Genomic DNA, 17,042 nt, shown 5'->3' on the forward strand with positions numbered 1-17,042 from the left:
TATAGTCACCTATCAATAAATCCATGACTTGGGAATTGACTATCTCAACGTCCTCATTTTTTGGACATAAAATTGCATGAGATGCAGCTGTATTTATGCTTTCGGTGTCATTCACATCAATACAAAGATTATCTCCAAAAATTTCAAATATTAAACAGCCAGTGCATACCATGTCTGGAGGAATTTCAATTACATCATCTCCAAGATTATGTTCATTAGATAGTTCACCATTTCCCAGTTGAAGCAACCAACTGCTGTAGTGAGGATCAATGGAGCGCATGTTGTTAATAAGTGGCAGGCGAGTAAAATGTTGCCAGTGTTGTGAATATTTTATACAGCTCTCTACAACATCAGTTCTTGTCCCATGAGGGATGACAGGAAGACATTGTCTAAAGTCGCCTCCAAAAACAATCACTTTACCTCCAAACGGTGTTTTTTCTTTGTGAGCTACATTTGTTGTCATGACATCACGTAAAACTCTATCAATGACATGCAATGCATATTTGGATAGCATTGTGCACTCATCAATAATAAAAAGTTTAGTGCTGTGCAAATCTTTTGCTGCATTGGTATCATTCTTAATCCTGGAAACAGATGTTTCATTCACAGGAATTGGAATCCCATAAAGAGAATGAATGGTTCGTCCACCTTGTAGCAAGTTGGCGGCAATTCCAGTAGTGGCAGCAGGTGACACAATGTCTCCTTGTCCTCTTAGCTGATGTAGGAGTAGATGATATAGGTACGTTTTTCCGCTGCCACCAGGACCATCAAGGAAAAAACACTTTGCTGTAGAATTAGTGTCTTCTAAAGCTTGAGTGATAGCATCAAAAGCAAAAAGTTGGTCCTCATTTAGAGTAGCTTTCATTTCAGCAGCTGCTGATAACTCATATTCTTTATCATACTGTGGGAGGAGGTGTTGTTTCTTGACTGGACGTGGCAAATTAAAATCAGTATAAGTTTTGCCATGAGCTTTAAGAACATGTTGGACATCTGTCATAGCATAGCCTTCACAATTGACACACTCCAGAGTGTCGGAGTGGTATGCATGGCAGTAGTCTTCTACAAAGTGTTCCTTAAATTCATCCCATAAGTCCCGAGGTTTAGCTGGAGGACCAAAAATACAAATGTAGGCAAACATGTCACGTAGCTGTGCTGGCATGTTGAGAATACTGGCATCAAGTAATGTATTTCTCCACAGCCTATCATCAAATAGTAAGCCAAGAGCTAATGCCGCATCTTTAAAGGTTTCATGTGTGACTCCGTGTACAGTTTTTATGCTGTCAAAACTGGTTGCACCTTTCACATGTAACAATAACAATCTTAAATAGTAGCGTTCTTGGTCTTTCACACTGACAGTATACATTCGTCCAATCACAGAACCACCTGCTCGCTTTCTAACTTCCCAAGAACCTTCTTTCCAAACATAGTTTTCGGGAATTTCACGGTATAAATTAATATGAGCATGATGGTCGTTCTGATTAAGCTTGAAGTAGGCCATAAGTGTAGAATTTTGATGGAGCTTTTGTTTGATGTTTCCAATAGAGTCATCCTCATGAAAATAGAGTGGCTGAGAATGCGGTAGATGTACAGCAAGGCGAATGATGCTATGAGATTGTTTATGCATTGGATATGAGAATATTCGCCAAGCTGCCTCTGGTGCACTGACATATCTTGAATCCATGAATTGGTGTGTTTCATCATGTTGGATGTTAGTCTGGCAGATTTCAAGATTGGCTTTATCATGTCCTTTGTGTAGACGTATTTAAATAAATATTTCACAGCCTGAATGGAACCACAAACTTCGACATTTATATGACACTTGTATTTTAATAGCAGGAACGGATTATATGGAACCACCCACGAATTGTCAATCATGTTAGAATGGTGTTGAAAAGATGGGCCAAAGTGTCTGCGATAAGTAGGATAGGCGTCCTTAGCTATGATGGTTCTTGGTTGCAAATCTTTAGGGAAACCTTTTGTACACTTCCCCAGATCCATACAGGGAGAATTTGGGTTGTGTTCTCCACACGGACCATGAATCATATGTTGGAGAACAATTTTATGGAGGTGAGGGTAGTGGGTAGGATTGGGAATTTCAGCCCACACTGTATTGTCTATGTCCTCCTCAGTCCTTAATTTGGAGTTGCTGTCCATAATAATCAAAATGTGAGCGTGTGGAAGGCCACGTTTTTGAAATTCAATTACATGAACCATAGCGCAAACTTTCCCAAATAATCCGTTGTTAATGTCTTTTAAGAGTGCTTCCAGTTTTATTTTGAAAACACGTGCCACCAAATCAGGTCTATGTTCCACACGCTGCCAAGGTTCCAAATTCTCAGTAATCTCATTCCATTTCAGATTACAGGTCATGGTGATGAATAGATCAGGACGACCATATTTAGTCACAATAGCCATGGCATCCTGGTACCGCTGCTGCATATTCCTGGGACTGCCTTCAAACGAAGATGGTAAAATGACCGTTTTTCCAATGGGGATGCCCTTCTCAATGGATTTTTTCTGGAGATGTTCCTGGAGTACACAATAATCCTCTACTTTCAAATCCTTTTGGTGTTGACGGATATAATTTAGGCGATTTGCCTCGATTTTCACATAAGCATCCACTAAGTACTGCTGAGTGAGTTTGCCACCATTCAGGAGTGGATTAAACTGATTACGGACAGACAGCACATAGCAGTAATATTGCAGTTGTGTAACTCTGCGTGGACTTTGCCCTTGTTGCTTGAGGCCATCATGCCAGCCCTGGTCTCCGTAAGGGAAAAATAAAGGATAGAGTAAAGCATCTAAATTACTGTGTAGAATGCTGACCTGTTGTGTTCTTGGCGCCAAAGGATTTTTGGGGTCCGGTTGTAAATGTATTAAAATATCACGATTAAATGGTGGCTCTCCATTGTCATTTTCAAATACGACAGCAACTTCATTGACAGTTGGATTATTATATCGGCGAGGGTCTTGATTCCGATCTTGTTTAAGGGCCATGATGATATTTGGCATAAGAGTGCCATTAGCTTCAGCTTTAAGATGTTCTTCATGTTCCACATCTCGTAACATTTTGTAGGCAGCAACAAAGGGATTCACATTGTCTAACTGAAGAGCAATTATACTCATCAAAGTGGGATGACATTTTTGATTTTGTTCACAGTTTAAACGTTGTTCATTCGCGGTAGCGGTATCCAAAATATACAGTTGGGCATAAGCTGGAACTTGATCATCACTGGGATGTAGGGTTCCAGTACGATGATATATTTGTCCATGTATACGGAAACAGTAAGGGCCATGTCCAGGTGGAGGGGATATATTGGCACCCATGGAGGCGAAAGCAAATGAGCTGTTAATACTACGAATATTTTCCATGAGATTCTTACTGAACTCACTCTCCCCTGTCAGCAATCGTTTAAAGACCTCGGGATATTGGGGTATAGGTATATGCACTTTACTCTTGTGACAACACAGAGTAAAATTTTTATCTGCTGGTATCTCAGCATTAAAATGTAATGCTTGACAATGTTCACATAAATAGTTCATAGGACCACAGGAGTGTTCTACTATGGTACTGTCATCATTAGTAAAACCTGTAGGATGTTGAGGTACAGGTTGTGGTAACGGAGCATTGGAATGTTTCTGTAAGCCAACATATATAAAACGTGGACCTGGTAGAGGATCTTCACTGTCCACAGATTCAATCACTGAGGAGTTGGAAGGTGTATCGTGGTCAGGGTTTATTAATATGGAGGTGCAAGCGGTTTTTTTGCGCCGTTCACGGCGTGCACCAGCTGCATTTGGTAATGGTTTGTTTGTTGCCTTAGAAGAGTCAGGTGTGAAGCATGTCTTATAAGCAGACTTAACGGTGTGCAGGCGACGGCGTTTATCATTTGGAGTGTAAGTAGGACAGTGTTTACGCTTACGTGCAGATTTACCAACGGTTAAAGGAGCTTCAGGCTGCACACATTCTATGAATGGAGACAAAGAAGCTGTATTGTGGGCAGAATCTATAACTGAGGACGTGGAAATATTATGTTTGCAACGTTGAGAGCGTGCAGCAGCAGCTTTATTACTTAATCGATTAGTTTTGTCCTCAAAAGACTCATTAGTAATGCGTTTATTGCAAGCAGCATTAACAGTGTCCAGGCGCTTGTGTCTGTCCTCTGTAGTCTCGTTAGCACGCTGTTTGCGCTTACGTGCGGCATCGGCGGCTTTTCGCTCTGCGTCATTGGTATACTTATTATCAGACCTGATGTTACGTGCGCCATCAGTAGCTTTGGGCTCTCTGTCATTAGTATACTTAACAGTGTCCAGGCGCTTGCATCTATCCTCTGTACTCTTGTTAGCACGCTGTTTGCGCTTACGTGCGGCATCGGTGTCTTTTCGCTGTGCGTCATTGGTATACTTATTATCAGACCTGATGTTACGTGCGCCATCAGCAGCTTTGGGCTCTGTGTCATTAGTATACTTAACAGTGTCCAGGCGCTTGCATCTATCCTCTGTACTCTTTTTAGCACGCTGTTTACGCTTACGTGCAGCATCAGCGGCTTTTCGCTCTGCGTCATTGGTATACTTATTATCAGACCTGATGTTACGTGCGCCATCAGCAGCTTTGGGCTCTGTGTCATTAGTATACTTAACAGTGTCCAGGCGCTTGCATCTATCCTCTGTACTCTTGTTAACACGCTGTTTGCGCTTACGTGCGGCATCGGCGGCTTTGGGCTCTGTGTCATTAGTATACTTAGTATCAGACCTGATCTTACGTGTGCCATCAGCAGCTTTGGGCTCTGTGTCATTAGTATACTTAACAGTATCCAGGCGCTTGCATCTATCCTCTGTACTCTTGTTAACACGCTGTTTGCGCTTACGTGCGGCATCGGCGGCTTTTCGCTCTGCATCATTACCATACTTTATATCAGACCTGATCTTACGTGCGCCATCAGCAGCTTTGGACTCTGTGTCATTAGTATACTTAACAGTATCCAGGCGCTTGCATCTATCCTCTTTACTCTTGTTAACACGCTGTTTGCGCTTACGTGCGGCATCGGCGGCTTTTCGCTCTGCATCATTACCATACTTTATATCAGACCTGATCTTACGTGCGCCATCAGCAGCTTTGGGCTCTGTGTCATTAGTATACTTAACAGTATCCAGGCACTTGCATCTATCCTCTTGTTAACACGCTGTTTGCGCTTACGTGCGGCATCGGCGGCTTTTCGCTCTGCATCATTACCATACTTTATATCAGACCTGATCTTACGTGCGCCATCAGCAGCTTTGGACTCTGTGTCATTAGTATACTTAACAGTGTCCAGGCGCTTGCATCTATCCTCTGTACTCTTGTTAGCACGCTGTTTGCGCTTACGTGCGGCATCGGCGTCTTTTTGCTCTGCATTATTAGTATACTTTATATCAGACCTAATCTTACGTGCGCCATCAGCAGCTTTGGGCTGTGTGTCATTAGTATCCTTACTATTAGAGCTCATGTTGGCTAAGCTAAACAGCTTTAAACGTGGTGGTGGCAAACAACAGGTTAATAAGAGGCAGTGTCAGGTAGTAGGAAAATAGCCAGTTAATGATAGGCAATAGTTCTTTGCAGGAATGCAGATATTAATAAATAGGCAGTTTATATTGCAGAGAAATTGCTGGGCAATAATGGACAATGTCCTTATGTGGCAAATAATAGAACAATATACCCAGTGTGGAAAAGAAGAGGTTAATAAACGGCAGTCTCTCAGTATAACAGTCAGTGAATAATAGGCAGTATATGGAGAAAACACCAAACAAAAGTTCAAAATTGGTGTGAAAATGTCACTGAACCACTTCACAACTAAATATATATAGTTTTGGTAAATGGTATTATCATTTTTTTGACGAAATTCGGCAGGAGCTTGAAGAGCGACGTCACTGGGACCGCCTCCACGCAGTACAAACTTGCTGTGAGGTAAAAATTCAAAAATCACACCAAAATGGCGGGCGGAGTGTGTCACAGTACGGCACGTTTCTGATTGGTCGCTCGCGGCAGGCGGCAACCAATCAGAAAAGTGCCGCGCACCACGAAGGCATATATCTTTGTCCACCCTGAGCAGGTGTAGGACGCTGGTGACGTCACTTATCTCCGGACATTATCTCTGGACAAAGCCACGGAAGTTGGCACAAATTGCCGGAAGTAGTATTCTAGGCAATTATATATTAGATTTTAATGTTATCAGTGTTTACCTTTGAACGTTTATATTGTATTGTCCTGTCACCAGCCATGTGTACAATTATCGGCCGAAAGCCTCTCTGGAACCAATAATCACCCCATGTAAAGGTATCTTTATAAGTTAAAGATTCAGAATACTAAGACTTTTATCATATCCTGAACAGTCAAGTTTTTTATGAACCGTTAAGGTTTTCTGGTGGAAGTAAAAAAAACTCACCAATTCATGGATTCAAGATATGTCAGTGCACCAGAGGCAGCTTGGCGAATATTCTCATATCCAATGCATAAACAATCTCATAGCATCATTCGCCTTGCTGTACATCTACCGCATTCTCAGCCACTCTATTTTCATGAGGATGACTCTATTGGAAACATCAAACAAAAGCTCCATCAAAATTCTACACTTATGGCCTACTTCAAGCTTAATCAGAACGACCATCATGCTCATATTTATTTATACCGTGAAATTCCCGAAAACTATGTTTGGAAAGAAGGTTCTTGGGAAGTTAGAAAGCGAGCAGGTGGTTCTGTGATTGGACGAATGTATACTGTCAGTGTGAAAGACCAAGAACGCTACTATTTAAGATTGTTATTGTTACATGTGCTCTGCCTGGAGCCCCTGTGCTCTGCCTGGGGCCCCATGTTCTGCCTGGGGCCACTGTGCTCTGCCTGGGGCCCCATATGCTGCCTGGGGCCCCTGTGCTCTGCCTGGGGCCCCTGTGCTCTGCCTGGGGCCCCATGTTCTGCCTGGGCCACTGTGCTCTAACTGAGGCCCCATATGCTGCCTGGGGCCCCTGTGCTCTGCCTGGGGCCACTGTGCTCTGCCTGGGGCCCCATATGCTGCCTGGGGCCCCTGTGCTCTGCCTGGGGCCCCATGTTCTGCCTGGGGCACACGGAGCCCCTGTGCTCTGCCTGGGGCCCCATGTTCTGCCTGGGGCCACTGTGCTCTGCCTGGGGCCCCATATGCTGCCTGGGGCCCCTGTGCTCTGCCTGGGACCACTGTGCTCTGCCTGGGGCCCCATATGCTGCCTGGGGCCCATGTGCTCTGCCTGGGGCCACTGTGCTCTGCCTGGGGCCCCATATGCTGCCTGGGGCCCCTGTGCTCTGCCTGGGGCCCCATATGCTGCCTGGGGCCCCTGTGCTCTGCCTGGGACCACTGTGCTCTGCCTGGGGCCCCATATGCTGCCTGGGGCCCCTGTGCTTTGCCTGGGGCCCCATATGCTGCCTGGGGCCCCTGTGCTCTGCCTGGGGCCCCGTGTGCTGCCTGGGGCCCCTGTTCTCTGCCTGAGGCCCCATGTTCTGCCTGGGCCACTGTGCTCTAACTGGGGCCCCATATGCTGCCTGGGGCCCCTGTGCTATGCCTGGGGCCACTGTGCTCTAACTGGGGCCCCATATGCTGCCTGGGGCCCCTGTGCTCTGCCTGGGGCCCCTGTGCTCTGCCTGGGGCCCCATGTTCTGCCTGTGGCACACGGAGCCCCTGTGCTCTGCCTGGGGCCCCATGATCTGCCTGGGGCCACTGTGCTCTGCCTGGGGCCCCATATGCTGCCTGGGGCCCCTGTGCTCTGCCTGGGACCACTGTGCTCTGCCTGGGGCCCCATATGCTGCCTGGGGCCCCTGTGCTCTGCCTGGGGCCACTGTGCTCTAACTGGGGCCCCATATGCTGCCTGGGGCCCCTGTGCTCTGCCTGGGGCCCCATATGCTGCTTGGGGCCCCTGTGCTATGCCTGGGGCCCCTGTGCTCTGCCTGGGGCCACTGTGCTCTGCCTGGGGCCCCATATGCTGCCTGGGGCCCCTGTGCTCTGCCTGGGGCCCCATATGCTGCCTGGGGCCCCTGTGCTCTGCCTGGGGCCCCGTGTGCTGCCTGGGGCCCCTGTGCTCTGCCTGGGGCCCCATGTTCTGCCTGGGGCCCCTGTGCTCTGCCTGGGGCCACTGTGCTCTAACTGGGGCCCCATATGCTGCCTGGGGCCCCTGTGCTCTGCCTGGAGCCCCTGTGCTCTGCCTGGGGCCCCATGTTCTGCCTGGGGCCACTGTGCTCTGCCTGGGGCCCCATATGCTGCTTGGGGCCCCTGTGCTCTGCCTGGGACCACTGTGCTCTGCCTGGGGCCCCATATGCTGCCTGGGGCCCCTGTGCTCTGCCTGGGGCCCCATATGCTGCCTGGGGCCCCTGTGCTCTGCCTGGGGCCCCATATGCTGCCTGGGGCCCCTGTGCTCTGCCTGGGGCCCCATATGCTGCCTGGGGCCCCTGTGCTCTGCCTGGGGCCCCTGTGCTCTGCCTGGGGCCCCATGTTCTGCCTGGGGCACACGGAGCCCCTGTGCTCTGCCTGGGGCCCCATGATCTGCCTGGGGCCACTGTGCTCTGCCTGGGGCCCCATATGCTGCCTGGGGCCCCTGTGCTCTGCCTGGGACCACTGTGCTCTGCCTGGGGCCCCATATGCTGCCTGGGGCCCCTGTGCTCTGCCTGGGGCCACTGTGCTCTAACTGGGGCCCCATATGCTGCCTGGGGCCCCTGTGCTCTGCCTGGGGCCCCATATGCTGCCTGGGGCCCCTGTGCTATGCCTGGGGCCCCTGTGCTCTGCCTGGGGCCACTGTGCTCTGCCTGGGGCCCCATATGCTGCCTGGGGCCCCTGTGCTCTGCCTGGGGCCCCATATGCTGCCTGGGGCCCCTGTGCTCTGCCTGGGGCCCCGTGTGCTGCCTGGGGCCCCTGTGCTCTGCCTGGGGCCCCATGTTCTGCCTGGGGCCCCTGTGCTCTGCCTGGGGCCACTGTGCTCTAACTGGGGCCCCATATGCTGCCTGGGGCCCCTGTGCTCTGCCTGGAGCCCCTGTGCTCTGCCTGGGGCCCCATGTTCTGCCTGGGGCCACTGTGCTCTGCCTGGGGCCCCATATGCTGCTTGGGGCCCCTGTGCTCTGCCTGGGACCACTGTGCTCTGCCTGGGGCCCCATATGCTGCCTGGGGCCCCTGTGCTCTGCCTGGGGCCCCATATGCTGCCTGGGGCCCCTGTGCTCTGCCTGGGGCCCCATATGCTGCCTGGGGCCCCTGTGCTCTGCCTGGGGCCCCATATGCTGCCTGGGGCCCCTGTGCTCTGCCTGGGGCCCCTGTGCTCTGCCTGGGGCCCCATGTTCTGCCTGGGGCACACGGAGCCCCTGTGCTCTGCCTGGGGCCCCATGTTCTGCCTGGGGCCACTGTGCTCTGCCTGGGGCCCCATATGCTGCTTGGGGCCCCTGTGCTCTGCCTGGGACCACTGTGCTCTGCCTGGGGCCCCATATGCTGCCTGGGGCCCCTGTGCTCTGCCTGGGGCCCCATATGCTGCCTGGGGCCCCTGTGCTCTGCCTGGGGCCCCATATGCTGCCTGGGGCCCCTGTGCTCTGCCTGGGGCCCCATATGCTGCCTGGGGCCCCTGTGCTATGCCTGGGGCCCCTGTGCTCTGCCTGGGGCCACTGGGCTCTGCCTGGGGCCCCTGTGCTCTGCCTGGGGCCCCATATGCTGCCTGGGGCCCCTGTGCTCTGCCTGGGGCCCCGTGTGCTGCCTGGGGCCCCTGTGCTCTGCCTGGGGCCCCATGTTCTGCCTGGGCCACTGTGCTCTAACTGGGGCCCCATATGCTGCCTGGGGCCCCTGTGCTCTGCCTGGGGCCACTGTGCTCTGACTGGGGCCCCATATGCTGCCTGGGGCCCCATATGCTGCCTGGGGCCCCTGTGCTCTGCCTGGGGCCCCTGTGCTCTGCCTGGGGCCCCATATGCTGCCTGGGGCCCCTGTGCTCTGCCTGGGGCCCCGTGTGCTGCCTGGGGCCCCTGTGCTCTGCCTGGGGCCCCATGTTCTGCCTGAGCCACTGTGCTCTAACTGGGGCCCCATATGCTGCCTGGGGCCCCTGTGCTCTGCCTGGGGCCACTGTGCTCTGCCTGGGGCCCCATATGCTGCCTGGGGCCCCTGTGCTCTGCCTGGGGCCACTGTGCTCTGCCTGGGGCCCCATATGCTGCCTGGGGCCCCTGTGCTCTGCCTGGGGCCCCATATGCTGCCTGGGGCCCCTGTGCTCTGCCTGGGGCCCCATATGCTGCCTGGGGCCCCTGTGCTCTGCCTGGAGCCCCTGTGCTCTGCCTGGGGCCCCATGTTCTGCCTGGGGCCACTGTGCTGTGCCTGGGGCCCCATATGCTGCCTGGGGCCCCTGTGCTCTGCCTGCGGCCACTGTGCTCTGCCTGGGGCCCCATATGCTGCCTGGGGCCCCTGTGCTCTGCCTGGGGCCACTGTGCTCTGCCTGGGGCCCCATATGCTGCCTGGGGCCCCTGTGCTCTGCCTTGGGCCCCATATGCTGCCTGGGGCCACTGTGCTCTGCCTGGGTGTAGGACACTGGTGACGTCACTTATCTCCGGACATTAGCTCCGGACATTAGCTCCGGACATTAGCTCCGGACATTAGCTCCGGACATTAGCTCCGGACAAAGCCACGGAAGTTGGCACAAATTGCAGGAAGTAGTATTCTAGGCAATTATATATTAGATAGGTAAGTGTTCACACTAGGCAGACAGGTTAGTTACCCATTCGATCTGAGATTACCTTGACGTTTGGTGAATGGGCTCACAACTTTTGGCCAAAATTTGTGCTAAAAATCTCATGTGTTTTTTCATAAATTTCACAAGCCATTATGCTGTTCACATTTCATGTAATGCACATTTCCTTGCTTTAGCACAATAAACTTGAGTGCAGCCATTATCTATTTGCTATGTAAGACTTTTTGGTTATGCACCAGTTCAGACTAGATGGCTGTTCAGTCAGTTTTTCTATATTCACAAAAAATGTTGTGAATTTTGTTGTTTTCACACCAGTTACACCCAGCTCTGCCAAAATGTGCAGAATTGGGGCAGGACGGTGCACGGCGGGATGTTTAGCCACAGCTTGTCTATTTCATGATGAGCTATGTTGTTCCTTAAGCCAGAATTCTTACTTCAGTCAGGGCCTGGAATAAGATATGTGGAAACTCACGCGAAGGCATCTCTTAATGAACTCCAACACATCAACACATCCACCCTCATCATGACCGGCAAGAAAATCTCCAGCACTGCTGAATTGTGAATAATGTTTTTTCACATTTTGGCTTGACAATATTATCAGTTTTTTTGACAAGTGACCAAAAAAATCACTTTATATGCCCTTTTAATGTTTTTGATTGAATAAAGGAATTACTTTTGGGGAGTAATGCTATTGCCTTGGAGCTTCCTTACTCTGGATTATGTTTGCAATTGTGTGTTGAGTCACCCCATGATAAGCGCAGAGCTTCAGGAGCGATGTAGAAGAACCTCTTGCCGTGAGGACTAAATATCCAGTTAGTATATACCTTACAGACATACAGACATTTACCTTTTATTATGTGGTAAGAGTTCTTTCTGGAATATATGTGTTGCAGAGATGAATTATTTGAGCTATGGTGCAGCATCGCTACAACAAGAATGCTCAGGTCCAAATACGGCATGTACGAACAGGTTATATCTGACTATCAAAAGGTGAGCGTTTTATATTCTTGCAAATGTATTTTTTTCTAATTTTTATATTATATATTTATGTTTTAATGTTATGATTTTGGTCTTGTACGTGACTGACATGAACTTCACATTCAATATTTGTATTTTCTTGTATCTTTTTTCAACTAAATAATTTCCTTTCCTAATAACGTATTTTTTTTTAGATCTTTTACATCACCACATGAGCAATATGTTTGTAACTTTTTTCCACAGGAACAGCAAAAGAAATCCAGGATCATCACCACCCATTGCATAAAGATTAATGAGAGGATTATTACTGTGGAGAAGAGGTGAGACGGGTGGAAAAAGCTCCAAGCAACAAAACTGCAGTCCTGACCTTTAGTGATGTATATTAGCTGTATAATCACCTTTTATATCACATTTTAAACTATTATATTGTAATAGGCACTTACAACTTTTCATACTTTTATCTCTTCGTGCTGGGATTTCCTGAGCGTTCAAGAAAAAAGTGTGTGCAATTGGACATGTATCCATCATTTTCTCCATTGTGTTTGAGTGGTCGTGAAGGGACTATGTAACACATCTGGTCAGAATTCCCAAATATTCAAAGATATTTGATTTGTTTATATGATCTATTATGGCCAATCACTGGAGTAAATCTAAATTAAAATCGTGAACATTGTCTCCGATTCCAGAGATTCCTAAGGGTATGTGCTTATAGTGTCTTTTAGATGCTGGCAGTGTTTCCTCTGAAGAGCCATTTCTGACGTATTTTTTTATGTTTTTTCAGATTTTTTTTTCATATATAAGATGGAGCGGAAGCCAACTAAAGAATGGTTAGGTCACTTCTTCTAGCAGTTTCCCAACTTTGAAAGCCTGAAGCCGTTAAAAGAAGCTCAAAAAGACGGAACATCTGCATGACAAGTCGTTTTGACGTGGTGGGTTCCTGACGGAATCCGTCTGAAGAAGACGTCATCTGCACATACCCTAGAGCAGTGTTCCACAACTCCGGTCCTCAAGAGCCACCAAGAGGTCATGTTTTCAGGATTTCCTTAGTATTGCACAGGTGATAATTGCATCACTTGGACAGGCAAGCATTTAATCACCTATGCAATACTAAGGAAATCCTAAAAACATGACGTGTTGGTGGCTCTTGAGGACCGGAGTTGAGGAACACTGCCCTAGAGGAACCAACATGAGCCTAATATTTTCTTGGCAGACAAAAGAACTAGACCTTGTAGCTACAAGCTGGGAAACACACTTAAGGCCCTCACTTTTAGGCAAATGTCGGCTGAACTTGCCAATATTAAAGGGTTTGGCTGACAGTCTAATGTGTATGGAGGTGAAAAAGATGCTCAGGTGAGATATCGATTATGCATGTCCAATTTCAGACTGATGATCACATTGCTCTCCCAGAGATTAGCTGCCAGCCGACATACAATCAGCAGATTTTTATAGAGCGCTCGCTTGGCTGACCACTCCTGTGTATGGGAGAGAGCGTCCAAGATATGATACACTTTATTGATCCTGGGGGAAATTACAGTATCACAGCAGCAGAACATAGACATGAATGACAACATAAAAGTAGAATTTTTCAGGTATAATCTTATAGATTCCTATTCATGACCAGTCAGTGAGATATACCTTTAGGATGCCAATATTACACCAGTCACTTGGAGAATTTCACACTTAGGTAGTTGTTGTACATTCCCATACCAGTCGGCACAAACGATTTCCTGTATCTTTCCTTCTTACACCTTTGTATGGTTAGACGGTCACTGATTGTGCTCCTCTTTCTCATGAACAGCTCATGTAATGGGTGTGCGTTATTGCTCATTATCGCTAAACACTTCTTCTGAATTCTCTCTTCCACTACCGCCTCAAAAGTGGCAAGATGGTGGCCAACAGTCGAGCTTGCATTCTTGATAAACTTATTTAGCTTACTAGTATCAGACACCCGCACACTACATACCCAGCATATGATTGTTGAAAAGGTGGCACTTGCCACTAAGGACTGGTAGAACATGAACAAGTACAATTTGCTCACCGCCTTCTTGCAAATCCTTTCCATGTGGTACCTCCAGTCCAGTTTGCTGTCCAAATGGACCCCCAAATATTTGTAACTCTTAACCTTCTCCACTTATTGACCAACAATAGTGACAGGTCAACATTTCATCTTTTTCCTACTATAGATGCCTGACAATCAACTGAGGTATTGTTCAGTTGACAGCCATCTAATGTGAATGTCAAGCCTTAAATTTGGTGAAGAACAAATAGGGATGGTTTATGGCTAATTATAAATTAACTAGTACCTTAAGTGGATTGTCTTAATTATAAATCCATTCCATATCCATTTTTACAGCATTAAAAAACACTTTCCATCTGTCATGTGTTTTCTGTTTACTGAAGAAAGGATGAACCCAGTTCCACGAGCAAGCAATCGTCTTTACTCTGTGTGTAAGTACAAAAATGGATGACATACATAAAACCTTCGTGCTGATAACATCTGTGCATTTCAGTGGCTCATAGTACACTTAATCATGGATTCATCTATTACTAAACTGGATTCATCCTTTCTTCATTAGTACTACTGCATCTAGACATAAACGCTATCCGTGCTCCGAACCGCACTGGAACTTCACAACTAGAGTTGAGCAAATTTTTCAAAATTTGGTTCCGATTACTATCGACAGCAATTATTGCTTTAACAATATTCGCCAAACACAGCCGAACATCATTGGAGTCAATGGGAGTCTAAATGACCGAATATGTTCGGAACAAATCGCCAAACATAAATTCGGCATGAATAGGGTGCCAATATGGCACGAATATGACAAATTCAGATTTGGCGACCGATTCCGAACATATTCGCTCAACTCTTTTCACATCGTTGACCTGGATTTCTTTTCTTAGGTTTTATGTTTAAACCTGGATAATTGACAGGGACCTGGGTGTCTGTGCTTAGCCATGCTCTTAACCTTTATTGTTGTTAATCAATTAGGTTAAGCTAAGATAGAACCTTGAATATTTTATTTTAGTACGAACATGAACCTGAAGCATACTTGTGATGAATCATTTCTTTTTTGTTGTGTCTACAAATATACAAACATGACTATTATTCCGTTATACAGCTGTTATGTAATTAAAAATGTTTTTCAATAAAAATATTTAAAAGTGTTTGAATCGGAATCAATCATTGCATTGCTTTTTATCACTTTTTATTGTACACAAAGCCACCCAGTAATGAATAAGGTCATGCTCTCATTTGGCACCGATCTTCTGTTCTTCTTCTGTGAGCTAGAGACGAATCAGAATGAGTTGGTAGTACTAATAGGGACAGTAACGCTCACTTCTACATCTCCTAGACGCCTCTCTTAATCAAAGAGGGAGAAGAATAACTTCCCAACCTTTGTGGAATGGAAAGAAGATAACTAATACCGTGCGGCATTGTTGAAAAGTATGCCTAATGCAAATTACATGCCCGCTTGGCCATAAGGCATCATTTGGTCACAGCTGCCAGTTCTTTTAACAGGGTTGTGTCTGCAAATGCCAATCTGGCCAAGGGCATTATAATTAATATATGGAATGCAGTTGTAGCGCCCCCACTGCCGCAGGGCCGAGGGGTACCCGGTACCGGGCCTCTGAGTCTCTGCTCTGGGGTTGTCACGGTGGCTAGACCCGGTCCGTGACCCTGCTGAGGGGCGTACAGTGATAGATGTGGATGGTGGTGGTGGTGCGGTGCAGTAAATAACGAGGACACCAGGTTGCAGTCTCTTTACGTCTTTACTGAAGGCTTCTGGGTCCTCAGTCCGGAATACGGTTAGCCGGGCTGCGCAAGTCCGGCCGGTCCGATGGCACCTCCAGAGTTCCCTTCGCAGGTGGAAATCTGTGCCTTCCTTCTAGCGCTTATGTGTTGTGGTCCTCCCCTGCTGTGCTTACGGGATAGTCCCCACAACTGTTGTGTCTGTTTCTCGTGTTCCCTCACAACTCGATTCTGATGTTCTTCTTCTTCTTCTCGTCCCCCAGATCTTATGGTAGGACGCACCCGTATGACGGGAAGGCTCGGAGCTCTTCCGGGACCCGAGAGTCGCCCCTCTCCACAAGTTGCCCCCTATGTCTGCGTAGGTGATGTAGGTGAGACAGCCAGCCTATAGCTCTCTGCCCTGCCGTTGGTTTGAAGTAATGCTTAGAGCCCTGTACTTCCTCGGATGTTGCCTCGGTCTAACAGCACGACTCCTACTGGTATTCTCCCTGTTGCGTTGATCTCGTTTCTCACTCAGCACAATAAATCTCGCTTCTTGTCCTTTCTTAGGGCACCGCCGCTATGAAGTGCAGGCGCGGTCCCGTAGCTTTCTCTCTGTTTGCCAGGCCTCTGTCAGGATCCCACCCCTGACAGGGACCCTACCGAATCTTCCCCTACAACACCCTCTGCCACAAGGTGTGGCCTGGTTCCAACCCAGTCAGCATTCTCTCTCACTTCCTGCCTAACCCCCAGTTTTACCAGACTGTGAGGAGTGGCCTAATGAATAGTACCCTTAGCTCCCCCTGGAGGCCAGACTGTGAAATGTATTGCTGTCTGTGATACCTGGTCAGATGAACTCCTTCAGTGCCATCAGACGTACCATAGCCCCCCTTAGCGGCGGAGCCACAGTACTGCAACGACCAGGACTCTGGGGCGCTGCACTCCCCCCGGTTAAATCCAGTACTCCTGGACTGGGAAGAAAACAACAATACATGTCAGCGAAAAGACATACAATTTTGAAAATGCAAGTACAAGTCAACTTTTTAACAGAGCTTCCCTTTATGGGAGGTGAGGACACTTGAACGTTACAAACATGGTTAAACACTTTTAAATAACTTTACTATAAATAACTTTTCTTACCCAACCGGGTATTCTACTGAGTGCGAATTCTGAACAATAATCCAACTTTGCCTTTAAGGACGTACTTGCTAAATCCACTAAAGACCTTCTTATATCACATATAAGGCTAATTAACTTTTATGCATTCTCCTACTTTACGTCTGCAGGACCGCCTGTCCTAACTGCTCCAGACCTACTGCCTCTCCTTTCTGTTACAGGACCGCTCCTTTCCACCCGAGCCTACTGTCCTTCCACTACTATACACAGTATAGAACATATTTTTCTTTCAGTTCAAGATCACTGAGCCATCCCTATATGGCTCCTAAGAGGACTCACCACTAACCCCTACGGGTTCACTTCCTGTCCTCATTCTTCTATTAACATTATTGAACATTTCTTACAATCAACTAGTTAGTTACATTTAACTTTCACATATCAACATCATCAATACTTTCTTTTCAAGACATTATTGCCATTCAACCATCCCAAGGCAACACCGTTCATAAGT

The sequence above is a fragment of the Ranitomeya variabilis genome, chromosome 8, assembly GCF_051348905.1.
Source record: "Ranitomeya variabilis isolate aRanVar5 chromosome 8, aRanVar5.hap1, whole genome shotgun sequence".
NCBI lineage: Eukaryota > Metazoa > Chordata > Amphibia > Anura > Dendrobatidae > Ranitomeya > Ranitomeya variabilis.